Source organism: Drosophila grimshawi, unplaced genomic scaffold (assembly GCF_018153295.1).
Source record: "Drosophila grimshawi isolate 15287-2541.00 unplaced genomic scaffold, ASM1815329v1 contig_1369, whole genome shotgun sequence".
Taxonomy (NCBI): Eukaryota; Metazoa; Arthropoda; class Insecta; order Diptera; family Drosophilidae; genus Drosophila; species Drosophila grimshawi.
This window is the reverse complement of record NW_025062891.1, coordinates 3,115,958-3,137,131: the sequence shown is the minus strand read 5'-3', so window position 1 is coordinate 3,137,131 and position 21,174 is coordinate 3,115,958. Positions and strand designations below refer to the sequence as shown.

Genomic DNA, 21,174 nt, shown 5'->3' with positions numbered 1-21,174 from the left:
CAGATTTTCACATTTAGCTGGTTTTCCCAAATCAAGGCTACTTGGCTGAATTTAATTATGCAGTCAGGATGGCCGAGTGGTCTAAGGCGCTGCGTTCAGGTCGCAGTCTACTCTGTAGGCGTGGGTTCGAATCCCACTTCTGACAAACATATTTTTGTTTGTGTGCGACATGTGGAATGGATGGGTGTGATGTTGTTTATATTAATGAGAGGGACTTTTACTTGGGTGAGAACAAGAAAATTGATATTTATAATTTGGATACGTACGAGATGTAGAACAATAGTCTTGTTTTACGTTTACTCATATTTTTAGTTAGCAACAAATAATTACCACTCAAACATCAGTAACAGATAATGAGTAAGTGGAACTGTTCCTGTGTGTAAAGTGAAAATAGATATAGATTATTGCATTATTGCATGCAGAGCAAAGAACTTTACATTTTAGTCAACTGTTACTAGCAGCGGTTCCTTATTTTCGCTATTAATTAATTTGATTTATTTTTAAATGCCGCACAAACTTTATATGTGTGTTCAAAAACCAATAAAATCCGTTACCAGTGTACAAACATCGATACTTTTTAATATCGACTTATCGGTTTGGTTCAAAATAATCGATGAGCCGCACGAATTTGCTGGCTGACAAAAGCTGATAGCTTTATGGCGCCAGTTTCATTTGTAAATTGAAAAAAATTGCTCACAAAATGAATATTTTACAACTGAAATGCATGTTTAGCCATGCAGACGAACTGCAATGAGGTTCAGACACTATGATTAAATGAGTTAATAGACTCAATGCAAATACGCTCCTTTATCGTCTTCATGCACAATCATTTCTCTCTGCTCTAATGCATTTAAATTCACTTTCGTTCAAGTTCAACTGTGTAGGTATTTATTTAAGTTGTGCACAAAAAAAATTCCAGCTTGCACTGCTGCATTGAACGCGCTGTCAAGCGTAACAACGAATCACACTTAAAGTTTGAGTTTGACGTCAAAAGAGAAAAAAAGAAATAGAAAGAAAAAGAAGTTGCCATCGTTATTCCAAATATTTAATGCTCTCTGCATATTCTAAAGGAGAACATCAGATAGAAGTAACACCCTTAGTCTTTAATCTGCCATCAAATCAAATGAATTTCAGCTTTCAGCTTCAAAGGGTTTAAAAGGGACCATAGATGGAAAATATTATGAATTTACCTTATGCGTTACACAATTCCCAGTAAAATGAAAACAATTCACAGACAAGCGAGAGTATAAAATGGAATGCATATCGAGAATGTGCAGAAAAGCGCAGTGTAAACAGGACAAGAAGAAGAAGAATAACAAGTGGAAGAATAGGATGAGTAACAACAGCAAACTTGCTGAGGGGGCAGTTGAATTAGGATTGAATCAAAGACTTGTGAAACTCGAAATGGATGCAACACATTTTTGCATGTTGTATTTGCATTAAAAGTTTGTAGCCTTAGGCAAAGAACATCATTCAAACTTATCCTTACCATAACAATGGATAATATAATTTAAGTTTGTTTTTCTCACATTCAAATAGCGTTTCGCAACACACAATAGGAGCGCTGTAATTGTTTGGCATACAACATTAATAAAAAAAATAATAATAAAATGGAAACAAAGCAAAATTTAAGCGCACCTGCTGCTTACCGCTCAAATAAATTCAATCAATATTAATTAAAATACAGGCATTTTCCCTTCGGTGCATTGCACGTTTCCAGTTTCCCTGGCGCTTTACATTTCAGCTTCTGGTTCTGTTTTGTGTTGGTCTTTCCTACTGGGTGGTTGGGGGTTGCGTTCCCTGCCTGCCAGCTTGCCTGCCTGCACCCGACTTTCATAATTCGACTTAAATGCTACGAGGCAATTTGCAGTATCTACAACAACAACCACAACAACCACAACAGCCACAACAACAACAGCAACAACAAAGCTCAAACAACATAGAACAAAGTGCACATTCCTGCCGCTAAAACACCGATTGCTGCTGCTGCTGCTGCTGCAGTTGCTGCGTTATTACAAATACAAAAACAAATTCTTCCCACACATATTGGACACGACTCAGCTAGACCACAAGCCCAAAGCTGGCCAACCACCACCCACCTATCAGAGAGAGAGAGAGAGAGAGAGAATGAGAACGAGAGAGCGTGTTTAACGTTGCTCAAAAGCAGTTTGAGCGCGACTTGTGAAATTATGTTGACGCATGCGCATTGAGTAAAGCTGACTATCAGGGTGGGCTGAGCTTTATTTTCGTAACGATTTACCTCGTTGGCCATTTTTGGGTGGTTGTCGTTTCAAAGCTCGGCGCGCGCTGTTGCGTCGCAGTTATTGTTCATGCTTCGTCTGACCGAAACGAGCCAGAGAGAGAGAGAGAGGGTGCTGCGTGTGGGTGTGTGTGAGAGCTACAGCAGCAACTGAGAGAAAGCTTCCAAGCTAATGTTTAGTGTTGTTGTTGTATTGAACAGCGCAATTCTACTTTCCAAAAAGTTCAATTGTGACGTTCTCCGGTGAGTGTGCAACTTTTTTTTTGCCAGTTTGACGAAAGACGTTCGCGAGTGCGGTAACGGGAAAACCATACTCAAATCGTAAACATCAATAAATATCGCGGGGGTTGAAATAAATAATACAAAAAAACATAAAGCGCAATAAGAAGTGTGTAAGCAAACAAATATAATTACTAATAATTACGTTAATTTAACAAGTTAGTGCAAGTGCAACATACACAACACAAATATTTGTCACCTTAAGCAACAAACAAACTTCGAGAACGAAAAGGACCGTTAAATAACGCGCGGTGTGCAGTTTTTGAGATAACTGTAACTTTAGCACGCCGTGTTGCGCTTTCACCCAAGGGTGAACACGGGCAACGTTCCACCCCACAACAAACCCTCAAAACCATTGAATAAACTTTCATCCCAATCGTGCTGTGAAAATATCACACAGAAAAACAAACGCTGCACAGCTAGTGATTTTTTTTGTTGGTTTAGTTTTTATTCGCACAGCGCAATTTTTGCTTAGTGCCCACAACAAAGGAAAAGCCGCGGGCGTGGCGACCAAGCATACAGGGAGACAGGGACAAGGACAGGGGCCGAGTCAGGGACAGTTACTGGGACCGGGACCGGGACAGGGATAACGGAAATAGACTAACGCAGCACATACGCAGCACGAAGCGAAGCACATCCAACGGGAATTGCAACGGGACATTCTCGTCGTTGCTGTTCGAGCTGTTAATTTGTCGTGCATTTGCCAACAACAACTGGGAAAAACAACGGGGCAAAAAAGTTTGTCAGCTAAACAAAAAAGAGTTTTTTTTTTGGCCTTTCGCTCGCTGGAAATAATAGGTGAGTTTTTTAAATAGAGATAGATAATTATCATCCATTGACTTTTCATCACATACTGTTTACAAAAATCTTTTTAATGATGATTACCTACACTGAAGTTAATTCACAGCGAGTAAGAGAGATAGAGTGATTTTCTGTCGCGAATTTGTGTTAAATTTTAAAGGTAAAAATGTCAATATTTAGATAACTGAAATAAAAATATTCTTAATAAATTGGTTTACGTATACGTACATATTTAAATATACGTGGCTGTTTAATGATGAAATTTCAACTCTTTAACAATGCATTTACCTTTTTTTTACATAATTTCATCTGAAAAAAATCAATAATTAAGGTTGATGTAAAATGTGTAAAACTGGTTGATAAATATAATTTAAAATTAATAATATGATATTAAAAAATACAATTAATTATTTTTTACCCATGCTTGTACCTCATTGAAGTTATATATATATATATATAAATTTATTCTAGATAGTCTCTTAATTTTGAAACTATCTCGATGAAACTTTTCACATAATCGTCTTTTTGCCGCAGATAGTACATATGACGGAGCTAGTAAATTGTTGTCATGGGAACAATCGGTCGAAAGATGAATTATTATTTGCTTAGCAATATTTCGAAGCCAAACTTACCAAATATACGTATTTTTATGAATTTTACCATTGGATGCTAACCAAACTCACCAGATATGTTATTTATTCCACTTAAAATTACCACAAATTATAGACGAGATGATTGTACAGTTTATTATATCTATATGCATAGCTACTTTGGGAACAAACGCTTGATTTGTTAGATTTATAACAACATTTTTTTTAACGGGAATTTGACTTCGTTCTTTATGTTTCACTGTGTGTACTTCAAAAAATGATCAATTGATGTGAGTAGAATTCGAAGTGATTAAGTCAACAGCTAAACAATAAAGTGGTTAAGGGCTTTGCCAAACAAAAGGTCGACAGTGTCATTTCGTATTAGGGCTGCCACCCTGCCAAAAGTGAACAAGGAGCAACCCAATCCGAAAATCTAACTTCAAATTCAAATCAGAGTTAGTCACATGTGTACTTTTGCATATGTGTATCTGTGTGTGTGTGTGGAGTGGACAGTCAACTAACTAAACAAAAGAAGGCAATTCTGATGAGCTTAAAATACGTTTTGTCAACATTAGGAAAAGACTCGCTGCTAGGACAGGAGGCTTGAAGGGTAACGGGGGGCTGAGTGTCATGTGTGGATAAGGGGAATGATTAATGCTGCAGAAATTGCTTTCGAATTGCCGTCCAAAACAACAGCAACAAATACCATGCCAGAGATGCGGATGTGGACATTGTGGATGTGAGAATGTTGCGGATGTCGCACTGGAAAATGCACAAAGGGAGGTGATGCGATGTGATGCGACACATAGCCTGTTGCCACCAGCCACCCTCAAGGACGGCAAGTTGCAGGGTCGAGTGCGAAACAACCCTCGTCTTGCTTGCAACTGCAACAAGGATGCATATTTCAAATTCAGCCTCGTATCTCATATGCATGTGCATACAAAATCTAGTCACAATATTCTAGTTGATAGAGCTCGACTAGGAGATGCCCTGAAATTAAATGTATTTCAACGATTAAATAACAGGTTACAAAGATTTATATCGATTTATATCAAAACTTACTATATGTATATCTATACTACTATTCCACACCTTTAAAATTGTATATTTTACTGCTATCGGAAATCCATGTGTATCAATATTCACGAAACGGGGGTGCTATCGATAAAATAAAATAACTTTGATCTACGAGAACTCATATACTAAATGGATGTCTCCAATTCTTTTAGTCTCTGAGATCAACTGGTTAATACAGTCGGACAGTCAGATATGGCCAGATCGACTCAGCAGTTAATGCTGATCAAAAAATATACTTCATGGGGTCGGATATGCTTCCTTGAGCCTGTTACATACCTTCACAACTTCATTATTATCTTTTCACCCATTTTTAATGGGTTCAGGGTATACAAAAGGCAAAAAACAAAAAAGGAAAGGCACCATGCGAATAACGGTAGCTTGCACAATCCCTGGTCGGCTTAAGTGCATTATCCTTGAGCGAGTTGACGCACTCGGTCTAACCCTCAAAATAATTGCATGCATCTAGCACCTACAACATGTCCGCCCATCCCCTCCCCTCCCCTCCCCCACCATCGCTGTATACTCGACTTCGTTGCTTTATCATCATCAGCGGAAAACAGCGTTTGTCTCTGCTCATCAATCATTATGGGATTCCTTCTGCTGCTGCTCTTTAAGCTTATTGACTGACATGGAATTCAATGTTTCTCATTCAATCAAAAACAATTTACTTGAAGTACTTCAATGACAGCCAAAGTAAGCTTACACTCAGAAAAAATCGACATGAAATTTCGAAAATCTTCATAAAAAAAATCTCCGAAACAAATAGAAAATTGTTCGCGTTCTTAGAAATAATGTCTGAATATATGACAAACAAATTCTTAAGATTAGAAAGAAGTATTTTCAATTTTTGAAAAATATTTTTCAAAATATAAAAGAACATTTTTTATTATTATTAGTTTATATTATTTAATTCTCTAATATTTGGTGACCTTTTTTTTATAATATAAATATGTTTTTCGCGTAAAATGTTTTTTTCACTTAACCTGGAGCCAGACCCTTATATACAATACAATTGGGATAATATCTGAATAATAAGATGATTTTGCCTACAAAAGAATGCAGATTTTATAAAATTCGGGACTATTTGTATTCTGAGTGTACTAGTTTAATTTAAATATGTTGAAATGCTTCATTTTATTATTATTTTGAATGAAGTAGACAATTCTAAAATCTATACCGATTTTCAAAAGGTAAAATAACAAAGAGTAGTTGAATATTATTTATGTAAAATTCATGCAAGTTCCAACTCCCTCGCAGCTATTATCTAATAAATGCAAATTTATAATCAATTAATTCGCTTTGAGGTCTACTGCGATTTCTGTTGTCCATTTACAAATTAAATTATGCGTATTGGGCACGCTCTCAGCCTGAAGATATCACCATTCAAGCAGTTCCGTCGAGTTCCTGGTCTTGTCTAACGATATTAGTGGCTTTATCTTTAGCGGGCGTGGCAATGCGGAGAGACTCGAGTCGACTTGGCCATTTTCACGTCGAGCACGTTTTACTTTTCCGGCTAAATTAGATTGCGTGCAGAATATGGGCGAGTTGAGCGCGGCAGGTGCAAGCTGACTCAGTGTAAAGAGGGGCAGCCGGTCAGCGGGGCATGGGGCGGCTTAAGTCAGCGCGTTCGTTGCGTGTGCAACAATATTTTCTGAGGGGTTGGCGTAAAAAAAAAAAATTAAAAAACTACGCGCTTTCCACAAGACATAGCTGGCCGTTGTTTTATTTTGTTGGGCCGCGAAAACTTATGCACAGAAAACTAATCTCTTTAGTGCAATTAATTATGTGCCGACGCCATTTTGTTAAACCCAAAGACCCAACATTCAGGGCATTCATTTTACACGGGCAGCTCAGCTCAGCTGTTCTGAAAAAAACTTTATCCTTTCAGTTGCCTGCTTATAAGCCAAACCACAAAAGCGACCATTTCATGTAACTTTCGCGTAGCTGAGAGATTACTCAACTCCCGGAACCCTTCGAAATAGCGTAACGAAAATTGTTGCACAGTTTCCAGCTCACTGTTGTGTGTGTGTGTGTGTGTTTTTTTTTATTTATTTATTTTTGTCTTTGATTAAAATCACTCCAAAAAGTTGGGTGTTGCACTAAAATCAATTGAAAACATTGTCAAACATGCAACGAAAATCCTTTTAATTTAAGCATCGTTTTTTTTCTAAAATAAAAATAAATTGAAGTTAATGGTACAAACTAAATGAAATTGAGTGAAAATGAACTAATTAGCGTAATTAAACTGAAAAAGTAAAAATAATATAAAAAATTATCCGTTTGAATATTTAAAATGATCATACACTCAACTCTTACAGATTGGGGAAACCCAGCAAAAACTCAATCAGACAAAAAATTGCAAGTAGAAAAAGGCGGTGAGAAAGATGGAGATAAAGAATGAGACAGAAAATAATAGATAGAATAATAAATAGAGATAAATCCCTATCTGGAGCAAGATAAGCTGGCCACACTTATGCACATTCAATTATATTAAAGGAAGAGAGCGTAATCAGTTGTACATGAAGGCAATAGAAAAGGGAATAAAGTTCCTAGTAGGTCTACTAGGAATATAAAAGTTAAGACGACCTAATAGAAAAGCGGAATCGATATCGCTATTAATGAACTTATCTAGGTAAATCACACTAATTAGTATCTTACGGTTAACCAATGAGGGAAGAAGCCAACTGGAATACCATGGCAAACAAAGATTAGGATCCCTTATAAAGTCACAAAAGGCAAGGAAAATGAACTACTTCTGAATGGACTCAATTCGATCTTGGTCCGAGGGAGGAGACTTGTCTAGATATTTCAAATAAGAAATATATTCATAAAACGAGATTTACTGATAATAACTTAAGTATAATTACAATTAAGTTCGTTGAACGAAGACCGTAAGTTGAAATGTTTCGAATATTAGAAATTGCTCTGTGATTTGCCTCGCTTTTAATTTATTTCATTAATTTTTGTATTATGTAAGCTACGTAACTGCATGCAATTAAAATTTTTGGTTTATTAAAGCACAAGTTCTGTCTTCAGTTTTGTAATGCAATTCATGCCAACTTGGATCACTTGAACATTATTATATATTCATGAAGGCATGTAATTGAATTCTGCTTTTGAGTAGTTTGCTCTACTTAGAGTTTCATACAATTAACGTAGATATATATATATATATATATGTATATGTATATGAAGAAGTGCATATTTTATGAACAGCAAAACTTTTCAAATACTGGCGTCGACTTTGGCGATTAAGTCTTTGCATGCAAAGTATTGTGAAACTAGTTAATGCAGAATATGCAACCACAAACCACAAGCCTAAACCAAAACCAGAACACGATAAGCGCCAACTTTTCGCAAAGGCAAAAAATCCGAAAAAAAAACACCAAGGATTTTTAGATTCAAGTAAAAAAAAAATTTGCTGTTCACTGTATAAATAACAAGAGAGAACATTACAATCGGGCGTAACCGACTGGCGAAATACTTATTCCAACGGATAACGTGCAACAAAGATTTTATCGATTTCCTAGCCACCTGGTTTACGTAGCACACAAATATTTACACTTTGTCTGACGCGGGCACTGCCCAGTATGCGTTCCAAGTCAAGTCCAAGTCTCGTCATATAGACATACGAATAGACGGACAGACGGATTGACGGACAGACGGATAGACGGACAGACAGCAAAATCATGGATTGACTGAAGGCAAAATGTAGTAAGCCAAGCTAAAAACTTAATTAATTTATATGCACTGTTATCAGCGCAACATCCCCGATTTTATCAAGTGCTTCGGCAACCAGACACAGAAAATAAAAAAATTATATGCAAATTAAATTGAAAATAATATACAAAATTTATGCAAAAGCAATTCAAATGTAGAGAGAGAAGGTCAATAGTAGAAGTCTATCGCTGTACATATAAATTATTATTAAATTAAATTATATTATTATACCATTAAATTATTATTATCAGTTGAAAATCAGATTTAATTTTAACTACGTTACAATTTGCCTAGGGATTTGTCTCGAATGCCAAATTTAAAGACTGCCCCACATTTATTACTCATGCGACACGTTGTCATCACACGTGAAACTGGACTTGTTCTCAGCACATGTGAATGTGGGCTGCGTAAATGCAAAGCTTGTTGCTGGCCAATTAAGTGCAAATTAAATTATAAAACTCACCCACGCAATTTCCACCGATTCAATTCAATTTCAATGCCAGTCAGCTGTAGTCCGTTTGTCAAATTCGCAGTGCAACAACCACAACAAGAATAAACAACAAATCCGAAGCAGAAACAACTCAAGACTCATGACGCGAATCTCGTTGAGATGGTTGTATGTGTGTGTGTGTGTCTGTGTGTGTGTGTGAGTGTGATGATGATGATGATATTTCTTTGGGCGCGCATAAGTGAATGAAAATGAAAAAGTGCTGGTGGCACACAAGTTACGTGATCCGAATGCCCAAAAAATAAAAGAAAAAAAAAAAGAAAAAAACTCAAGCTGACATTAAATGACGCGACCGACGGGTGAGAATGACAAGTGGTGAGTGGGCGGCAAATGCTAGCACTCACTGTCGTCCAAGCGCAACGGCTGGTGACTGGTCAATGGGTCTGCTTCAATACAATACAAAGCGATCCATGCTGCGCACACAAAACAACAGCAACAACAGTAACACGAAAACAACAACAACAACAACAATTGCAAAACCCAGCAGCAAATTAAATAATTTGTATTGCTGCTATTGTTGGCATTTGAGCTGGTTTTCGGACCTCCCTCGTTATAGTTACTTGTATTTGTTGCTGTCTGGCATCATATATACACACAAACACAAATAAATACATATATATTTTTGTTAAAATTAATTAAATTGCCAGCGATAAAATAAAAATAAATTACATCAGACAAAAATTGCTCAAATATATCTGGAAAATTAAATTCAAAACGTTTGTAAAAAGTGTGATAAATAATAAAGAAAATGTGCTCACTGAGATTTCTTGGAGACTTGTTTTGTAGAGCTTTGAAATAGCCTAATAGACAGATGCCAGCTGTTGGCTTTCTTAGCTGTTTTTGTTGCCTTCTGCCAAAGGTCACAGGATATGACCGGAAAAACGTTGTAATTAAACTTTTAATTAAAACCATAAAAGTCATTGCAATCCAAAGTACTTATTTCAAATACGATGTAAGCAAGCATGAGTGCTCTATTAGGAAATTTCGAGTACCCATCTCCCCAGCATAATTTAGTTGAGAGACCTCGACTCGCAGATATTCTAAGCACACTTTTTAAATACATAGTAGATTTGCTGATTTTATATAAGTTTATATAATCAGTCAGGTTATATTATAAAGCAATTGGAAGTCGAAATCTATCGGAAATCGATTTGTATCGATATTCGTAAAATAGGTGCACTTATTAATGACTTGTAGTTGTTCATACAGTCGATTCGGCTGTTGATACTTATAAAGAATTAATATAGTCTATGTGGTAGAAGATGTATTTTCCTTTTGACTATCACGTATTTTCGATGGGTCAGGGTGTACTTTAGAGGGAGTGAGAGAGAGGAAAAGTAGAAGAAAAGAATCGAAGACGAATAAATATAAAATAAATAAATGAAAATATATAGAAATAAATTCATTAAAGTCACATAGAATCTGTGATATGCTAATCAAACTTGTGAAAGTAAAATAAAATAAATCAAATAAATAGTAACTGAACACGCTTGATAACTTCGTTTGAAATGAGATTAATTTATTGATTTGACGATTGAGTAAGCAATTACTGCAAAATATTTACGAATATGAATAAATCGTGAAATAAATCAAAATTTATATAATATAATATGTATGTTTGCCAATAAGATTTTTATTATAAATACATTCTATACACTCGTTTGTCTTGTCACAATAACAAATGAATTGGTCAATTAGTCGGCAAACAAAATTTATGTATAGCTCAATTTGATTACACTATGGGCCTATGAATCAATGGAATGCGTTTTAGGTTAAGGACAGTGGCATTCTCTCGAACAGTGTATTTAATTCGGGTAATAAATAACAGCAATACGATAGCTGCAATTTATCCAGGAAGCTCGGTTTTACACGGGAGTGCGGAGAATGTGAAACACATTACTTTTGAGCACCTGCAGTTGAACCATATGCCACCAAACCCAATTCCCCATGCCTCATACAACATTCATTTATTAGATTGCATGCAGAAGCGATGTCAACATAAAAGCGAACTCCGGACTTAAACGTAAAAACAATGGCGTAGTCAGGATACACAATAAGGGGAGTGCAGGAGTTTATTTAAACAAGTAACAATTTTATGCCATTAGAAATGTTATTGGTTTTGATGCCAGGCTACAAAAGAAGTCAGACAACAACAATAATATGCAACAAATAAATTAATAATATATATGTATAAGTCACAAGCAGAAAGTTTTAGGATTTCAGAAATATAACAGCTATTTTTAATTTACTTAACTTTTGATAGGATCAATGAAACGATTGCTTGTATAATTTGTCTGGAAAACGACATGAAAAATTATAAAAAAAAATTTAACTTTAAGCAACTTAAGCATCCTAACTAGTTATCCACTTTAAACAATATTTGAAATTTCTCAATAAATAAAGAATTTGACCAACAAAATGTAGATTTTTAAGACTTTTTGGAGAGTTTCTTTTATTTACTTTTTTTTTTTTTAATTTTATTTTATATTTATTTTATTTTATTTTATTTTATTTTATGATAAACAAAAAATGGTATTCTAGTTAATTCTAGACTTAATAAGCATGCAGACTCTCTTGTGTATAGTCGAGTGAACTTTTTTGTATTCGTCATTGTGGAACATCAATCAAAGTCAAATCCAATACAGAATTCTGGTGTCAGCTTGTGGTTCGTTAAAAATTTGTCTATTGCTGCGGCATTCGTCTAGCATTCGTCGTAGCAGCGTCTTGTGATAAATTTATGAATAAATTACACTGAAATTTCGAGAGTTGACATATTATTTTCGCCAAGGATAGCTTATTATTATTCAGTTACAATATTTCTAAAAAGTAAGTTTGTGTGAATCTAAAAGTTTCTGTTTTTCTCTTAATAATTCTCAGTAAAATTTTTCTAAAATTTTAAAAATATATGTTAAGCAAAGGATTCTTTCTAACTTTAAGAAATATTTATTTTTGTATATTAAGAAATTAAAATGAATTAAAACGTAATTAAAATCTTTCGGCAATGTGATTTTTCTCCTGAGTTTATTAGTAAAATAAAGCGATGAAGGATTTTCCAGGCGGTAGCTGTTCCCGCAGCCATACCTGACTACGCCCATGGCTAAGAGCATAAAATGTGTAACCATAAACCGGCTGGTAACCACAAAAACAATTTGGTGGTTGGCCCTCTCGGTTCACGTAAGAGTGTAATAGTGTGCATGTTAATGGTCGCATAGAGGGCGTCAGGGAAACAATTGTGTGTCATGCACTTTCAACCCCAGCGTCGTCTTGTCTGGAGTTCCAGTCCAGCAATCCGGGCTATAAAGCGGAGGCGAAAGGGGGCCAGGACAGCGTGGGCGTGAGCTGGCCATGAGCAATTGCTGTTTGGCGACGGGGTAACTAGAGCCAATGGACTAAATTGGGCAACAGCACAAACATAAGCAACAAAAACAGCAAAAACGAACAAGAACAAAAACAATGCCAAAGAAGCAACAGTCTGCTGGCCCAGTTGGCTGCGTTCGTGGCACTGTTCCCGGCCTTCCTTGGCTTTTCGATACATTCGTTTGAGTGACAGTTTTGCCGACTTCCCCTACTCTACTACCTCTCCACCGCACCCCAGCAACCCGCCACGCATCTGCAATCCCCCGCGGAGAGCGGACACGTGCTGTTGCCGGTGTTCATTATTTTAGCCAGTGGCAATGTTTTGCCAACCCCTTCACCCACTCCCTTCCACTTCCCTAACTCCTTGTCACTTCTCTGCCGCAGTGTGTTTTAATTTTGTTTGATGTATTACCTACCCCCAACCTCGAAATCGAAAACCCCCATCAACCCTGCAAGCGCTTTGTAAGTGGGGTAAAATGATTCTTTTATTCACTTGCACATCTTGTTTTCTTTCCTTCTTGGCAGGAGTGTCTATTGTATACAGATTTAGATTCATACACATATATAGATATAGAGCAACATTACTATGCAGATTTTCTGTGATTTCCATTTGATATTACGCACAGAGCAAACAGTAATTTCCGCACCCAAAAGCGTTAAAAATTCAATAATCCGGTTAATCATCATCAAGAGCAATATCATCATCATCTTCGTCATCATCATCGTTGGCTCTTGGCCAAGCCGGGAACTAGGAACCATCAACGTGTACTTCAATTGTCTCTCTTCACACGAAAATGCCATAAAAACTAAAAGATGGCCAGCCGCCGAAAATTGCGTTTGGTTTTTTGAGTGTAGATTGGATGAAGGCTCCTTTGGCAGCCACAGGACACACAATTGGACCGTAACCAATAGAGAATTTTTTAAATACGAAGAGGGGATACCCTCAAAGTATTTGGCTTATAAATTTTCGATGAAAATAGACAAAATGTTCAAATATTAACGATAGATGATCATGTTTTGGTTACATTAATACTGCATTGAAATGATTAGTAATATAGTTGTTGTTATGTTTATATGTGGATAATCTTTATTAAGTCAGTTAAGGTACCTTCAATTTAATTGTCAAAGTGATGCCAAAGTCTTTGTGTCTTTTGGAAAGAACTGCTCAGTTCAATCAACATCAATGCAATTCCATTAGCACGAACTGATTTGATGCGCTCCGTTATCTCTGTGGTGTCAAGTGTCCAAAGGAAAATAGACAGGACCAACAGCAACAGAAGGGAGGACTAACGATTGGAAAGCCCTAAACGCGTATTGAGTATTTGGAGCTTGGGTTTTATGGCCAGACAGAGTGCAAGAGAGTCACTCAGACCTTAGACAAAAAAGTAGTTAAAGAAGCACCCAACATTAAAAATAAAAATATAAAAAGTAAATTCCTGCGAATTTGCTTTGCTCTTTTATAGCTCAGTTAAAAAATCGCCCTGAAAACTTGAAAGTTTTTCAACTTCTTAGGAATTATTTCTAAGGATACCAAATATTTTCCACAAATATTTTGTATCATTATGAAATTATGGAATTTCAAACAATGGTCAAAAATCTTTCAAATGGAAAACCGTTATATTGAGTAAAAATTCATTCTAAAATTCAGAAGCAAGTTTTTCAAAGTAAATTGTACTACATAAAATGTTTGTATGATTTGAACGCTAAATAATAATCATTTATGTGATAAAAACGAAATTTTTGGCGAAATATCTATATATCTAAAATCATCTAAATATAAGTCGATTTTTTTCTAAGTGTATAATGCAAGACCGCTTTATGTGTGCATTTAAGGTTGCGCTAATGGAATTATTAATATGGTTACCTGTGGTGAACCACAGTGACACAAATAATGGTCGAGTCCGTAATGGAATGTTATGCATACTGTACATCATTTTACACAGAGTGTTTCACATGTGTGTGTGTGTGTGTGTGAGTGTGTGTGTGTGTTTATGTATCAAAATTAAATGATAGCAGTCAGAACAGCGGAACATGTTCCCCGTTGTTGCGACCACTAATTGAAATGGACTGTGCCTCTGCCCTGAAAATGCCATTACCTTATCCAACGATAGACTCCTGGGAGCTATTTGCTGAATTTTGTAGCATTTCAATTTAAGGCCTGAATAATATTTACATCTGAAAATGGCAAACATTTGATAAACAGGCGGTGAAGTCAACATTGACTTAGCTAGTTAGTTAAGTAATTCAATTTAAATGCATCTTTAATTTGTTTCCGTCGGCGCTCGGAAAACTTTAACTACTTGCCAGACAGGCAGGCAGGCAGGCAGGCAGGCACTAAATGCCACAGCCTGGAGGCACAGTCGACATGCAAATGGAGAAATGTTGCGTGTGTAAAGCATACGCTTAACTTGGGGCAACGGAATGGGGCAATAATTCCGACAGCAGATGCGAGAGAGATGCAGATGGATGTTGCCACAGCTGAATGGGATGCGTATGGTGGGAGCAGGCACAGCTGTAAAGATTACACGCAAAAAAATCGCCTTGAAATTTAGAAAACTAAAAAACTTGAAAGCTTTTCCTGTTTTTAGAAATAATTTGTACATGAAAATGTAAACTTTCATTTTTACAAAAAAATATTTCTGAAATTCTGAAAAAAATTATAATTATGAGCTTTGAAATATTATTTTCATTTATTTTTGTTTTTATATTACACGTAAAAACAACATTTTTTCAAAACTTGAGATGAATTTTAAAAAAATAAAATCAAAAAATGATTTTTTTTAGAAATATATTAATAAGAATGTGGTGTGATATTTTCAAATTGCAACTTACATTTTTTTTTTGTTGAGTGTATTTACATTTATGTGTATATATATGAAATGCCAAATGACAGAGCTCCCGGTATGGTGTAATGGGAATTCCGAGGGCCTTTCATAAGCAGCATCATGCTGTGTGAAAGCAGCCGGTGTCGATGCCGTTGCCAATGCCGGTGCCGATCCCGGATGGAGTTTGTAGCTCTGGCTGTGAGCAGCAAAATGGAACAGGAAATTGAGTGTGTCTAATGCGTGCTTATGGAGCACATTTTAAATGCATTTCTCACTGACATGTGTGGAGACATTCAGACCGGGCCAGTTTTCTTTACTTTCGAGCAACAGGTGAGGTGGCATGCACTTGGAACCTGGAGCGTGGAGCGTGGTGTGTGGAGCATGCTGCATAGAGTTCCCCTCCTTTTTTTTTATTAAAATCGTGCGGCTGGCAGTCAGGATAACTCGATCTTACGCGCCATCGGTTCTTGGTTCGCCATTTGCATACTGTCACAAAGAGGAAGTTGGCAAATTTTCCTTCGTTTTTCATATGTTGCATATTGCGGCGGGTTGCATATGCAAAACTTAATTTTGTTGCTGCTACATACACACACATACAAGCACACACTCTCATAAATATTTTGCATGGTATACACTCAGGGAAAAACATGCCCTAAAAAGAAGAAATCCAATTTATTATACCCTTGTAGAGGGTAATTTAATTTTGTCCTGAAGTTTATAGCGCTTTGAAGCTGACGTCTCCGACCCCATAAGGCATAAATAATATATATTCGTGATCAGCACATCATAATTCCTTCGTTTTGAAGCTATTATTATGATAATTGGCATATATACGTCTTTTTGCTGTAGGCAGAATATGGATCAGGCCTAACTTCTAAGTCTGAGGTCGGATGAGTTAAATCATAATAATAATTTTTAGTAAGATTTCAAAACAAAACTTATATCATATTTATCATATATGGATTAAAAATCATTGAGATCAAACTTTAAGGAAGTAGTAGGAACAATCGTTCGAAATATGAGTTCGCCTTTAAATACATTTTCTGTTCAATAAGAATTACCAAGCAAACTAACCCAAAATGCATATTATTTTGATAATAAATTATTAGAATGGAACTTCTAAATTTTATACCTTTCGGAGGAAATTTATAGTAATGCTTAGCTAATGGCAGTTTGACTCCGGCTATTCTATCTTGTTATCTAACAAAGGATAGATATAACTTCCAAGTATTCGATGTAATTTGCTCGTAAATTTTCATTGTTTCCTTTTTTTTCTTTTTACAAACATTTTATATTTTTAAGAAATAGTTTTAGAAGTCATATTTTAAATTTAAAAAAAAAAAACGATATTATATTGTAAATTAGAAATGTTAGCTCTTTATATTGACGAAAAAACTATTTACGTAAAATTAGAAGAGCAACCTCAAAACTGCACAGTTTTTATAAGCTTTGCCAGATATTTTTTTCTGAGTGCATACGCTTACACTGCATACTATTATTGTTCTGCACTCAAGTCGCGTTGCTGCCTTTGCAAATAAATTTGTCAAATTGCATTCTCAATTCGCTCTTTTTCTTTGCTCTTCAGCGTTTGGCAGCGGTAAGTTGGAGAACTGAAACAGCAGCCACAATCAAGTGACAGAGCAATGTGTCTCTGGTCTTGTCTCTTGTCTCCTGTCTCTTGTCCCTGGTCGATGTCTCTGTTTTCTGTCCACAATTCACAGTGCACGTCCACCGTGTCATGTGCTCTTCTCTTCTCCCTCCCTGCAGCTCTCTCTCTCTCCTTCTCTTTCTCAGCATTGTAGTTTACCACTGACAGCTTTTACACATTTCATTTTATTGTCACGTTCGTGTTCATTTCGTAGTTTCTCTTTATGGTAGGTCGGTTTTCACTGGGTTTTCCTCCAAATTATTTCTATTGCCAACAACCATATAAGGTCATGCTTAGATGTCGTATTTCGCTTCAATAAAATTCACTGCTTTTTACATACAGGGTGTCGCTATTTTTTCCCTTGTTATGATGTCTGATATGAGCTGGAAAATGTTTGAATAGTTCGTATAAATTTAATTGTTGTTGGAAATTATTCAACTAAAAATCTATACTACTACGCTATTCATGATATCTAAAATGTTTCGAATTTAATTTAGTACTTTTTTTTTATTCAAATTACACTCTATGCTCATTTTAAGAACTATTTGTAAAAAACTAACTGAGTTGACAGCGATTGCATTAGTAATTAATGGCCAGGGTTATAAGTTTCCAGCAGAAAATACTCAATTAAAATTCGCAATTTGTTATTTGTCGATTGACAGATTGACAACTGTAATATTCAATTTCCAATGACTTTTTGCATGCGGCTGCCAAATATTGCAAGTCTGCAAGTGCATTCGCATTTTTCTCAAATTTTGCCGTCGAGAAGCAATTAAATCAGCAAACCAGTCAGACCCAAAAAAAAAAGAAATCTGATAAAAGTCAAAAGAAACCAAGAGGAATGGTCAAGGAAAAAATGTACTTCTTTCAGATACCTAAGTGAAAACAACTGCAAAGAAAATAAGTAGGAAAAGGAAATAGATATAGGTATATGTATAGAGAGAGAGAGAGAGAGAAAGCGATAGAGAGAGAGAGAGAGAAAGCAGCTGGACTTAGTTAATTGACCATTAGAAACACTTTGCTATTCGCGAGGCAGCTTTTGCTTTAACTTTGGTAATCTGCTCCGAGTGAGCTTAACAAAATGAATTAAAATTCCATGCAGCGTATTAAAGTGTGCGAATGTTGCCCAAGTCCCATAAAAAGTTGCCAGCCATCCTCCGAGAAGTCGCGGAGGATTTATACATTCGTGCCACACTAATTCACTTTGCAGTATCATCTTTCAGTTTTTGTGTCTGTGTGTGTGTGTGTGTGTTTGTGTACCGTGCTAAAAAGTTTTCGTGTTTTTTCCTTTATTTTTTTGGAGTGCTAGTCTCTGAATAGCAGTGGATGATGATGATACGCAGATGCAGTTGCAGACAGCAGGAAATATGAAAACTAACAGACTTATTGCATTACTTACACTAAATAACCCACTTACATGAAAAAACGACAGGATGGCTAAATGACAAAATGAGTAGAGCCAGATGAAGATGAAGATGAATATGTGCAAGTTACACGGCGTCGAATGCAGAGGTAAAAACGTAATACTGATGGCGATAATGATGATAATAATGATGCGGGCAACTTATTAAATTCTCCTGCAGAAGCACACAAATAGAATTACAACTGCTGACAGTTCAGCGCAATGCTCGCTTCCTCTCTCGCTCTCTCTCTCTCTCTCGCTCTCTCTTACTCTATCTCCCTCGAGATAGAGATAGAGAGCGAGACAGAGAGAGAGAGAGAGAGAGAGAGAGCATAACAATTGCACACAAGGCAACTTGACAGGACCACTGACAGCAGCTTCCCGCTGCGAGAGCTGAGAGGAATATCGAAGGGCGGATGAAGTTTTGGTATTGTCTGCCTGAATGCATGAAAAATCACAGCTACGTGTTCCACACATACACATCCACACACACACACACACACACACACTACATATACGAATGTGTGTGTGTGTGTGCGAGTCTGATGTGAGGTTAAACAGGTATCCAAGATACGCATTTGAAATCGGATCGATGGGGCTTTGGGCTTACATCCTCTGTTTCCTCTTCCTGTTTGCGAAAGCAACGTAAATGAGTGTTTGAATAAACAGTTCATATAATTACATATGTTCGATTCATATTTGGTTGCCTAATGAGTTATTCTGTCCATTCGAATGGAATGGATTGAAGTTAATTTGCATTGTCATTCAATTAAATTAACGTAAAGCATAAATGGCTTGACCGCTCTTAGTAAATAGTGCACCATTCCAAAGTTTGCCCTTAGTCAGAAACTGCTGATGCTTCTCATTCATTTAAATACTTTCGTGATTTAACTTTACTCTTAATTGATAGTAATACATACAGTTCATTTGTATTAACTTAAATAAAATGTATAGCACATATTCCAGTTTCTACATAGGGTATTTGACATACTGCTAATTGTACGCAGCTGTACTCTTATTTATTCCTCTTTACAATGGCCATGCATTGTCGGTTCATAAAATATACATTTAGAGAATTGTTTTAAGCTTTTCAGTATTTGTATTTTTTTTTTCTGCTTGCATGCTTTTGTTGCTTGCCATCCACTGTTTATACATGAAAGGTCTTAAATTTCAAATGTAAGTTGCACAGTTGTACAGATACATACATAGACATGTAGATACATATTCAAGTAGTTGCAGATGCAGTTGTATCTTAAAGCAGCGCATGCGAATACACTGCTTAAAGGCCGAACTCGAACAGCCTCGATGCCTGATGCGTTTCGTATTCAAATTTATGCTGATGCACCGTCTGTGCAGTGCAGACAGTTAAGATTCCTTGCTGCGAGTGGAGAATGAAAATCTAATATGGCAGAAAACCCAATTAAATGTTGCACAAAGCAAGAGAGCAAGGCAGCTGGAAATAATTCTGTTTACGCTGAACACGAGACAAGTTAAGTCTTTCCTTGTGGCAGATGTGCGGCGCAATTGTGGGATCTTCCAGATATGGAATGGGATAGCACTGAATGCCCCAAGAACGCTCGGGGTTAGGCAATGAAAAAAATAAGCGCACAGTTCACATTTGATTGGATTCACATTGCGCGATAAAACTAAAAGCTATACAAATATCCATACATAGTATTCTGAAGTAATGCCCAAGGATTTCCTTAATTAGTTTTTATTTTCAATTTCAGTTCTTTGCGGCAAATGTGAAGTTCTGGCTCACTCACTGCAACACTCTCCCACTGAGGTAAGTCTGCGAATTTTTCAATTTCGCATTTCAGTCACGACATCTTTCATGGTTGGCCAAAAAAGGAATCCAACGACACAAAGAAAAAAAAGTTAACATCCAGCTCAGAGCGCTTTTATGGCAATCGCCACTGTTACAACTGAAATACGTGAGACTATTTCATAGTAATTGTTTAGTACACTCCATGTATTTTTTAACATCCGTTAGTGTTCCCACCCCAACTTATATAAGCCTTAAAAAAAAATTGGAAAAGCTGAAATAAGCAACCTTGAAAATGATTATAGCTCTGTATTTACTTTCGATTTGGTCACATTGAATACTTTAACAAAATACATTGTTGGACAGTTTTCAACACACAAAAAAGCCCAAATTGATTCGATTGCAGCTGTTGCTAATCAGATTCTGGGTGAGTTGTGAATTCTTTACTCATTTATCGCACTTGGTGTGTAGTTTTCAACATTGTGGTTACAGATGTGCCACAACGAAAGGAGTGCTCAAAGTCGGACTAGGCACTAAGCCAGTGAAACACACAAATCAGCATTCAACATATATGTGTGGGTTGTTGTGACAGTTCCACATCTGGTGTTGCTAAAGGATTAGAAAAGTAACCGCAAAAAACAGTCAAAGAACTCAGTACTTATTCATATACTCGTACACTTGTGAGTATGTGGCACAGTAGAGTGCACTTAGAAAAAATATGCCAAATAGTTCAAAACAAACAGCAAATGCGCGTCGCTAAGATAAGTAATTAAATATTTGAGTAGTTTGTTTATTAACTTTGAAAAATATATATTTGTACGACAAATAATTTGTAATTAGTCAAATAGTTTGTCAATAACAGAAAATCTATTCAACTTTCCAAAAAACAATGCATTTATACTATGTTTAAAATATACTTGTACAACTGGGTTTTAATTTGAG

General features: G+C 36.2%; 1 protein-coding gene and 1 non-coding gene across 2 annotated transcripts in view; both read left to right on the top strand.

The window, feature by feature from the left end:
* The first annotated feature begins 62 nt into the window (after positions 1-62).
* Trnal-cag lies at positions 63-145 on the top strand. The gene has a single exon. It is a non-coding gene; the product is annotated as a tRNA-Leu (tRNA).
* A 2,423-nt stretch (positions 146-2,568) lies between these two features.
* LOC6559053 (kazrin) overlaps positions 2,569-21,174 on the top strand; it is a 54,558-nt gene continuing 35,952 nt past the window's right edge. Inside the window, exons 1-2 of the mRNA XM_032734022.1 lie at positions 2,569-3,337; positions 20,198-20,253. The gene's annotated coding sequence lies outside the window, so the exon portion shown is untranslated. The remainder of the gene's footprint in view (positions 3,338-20,197; positions 20,254-21,174) is intronic.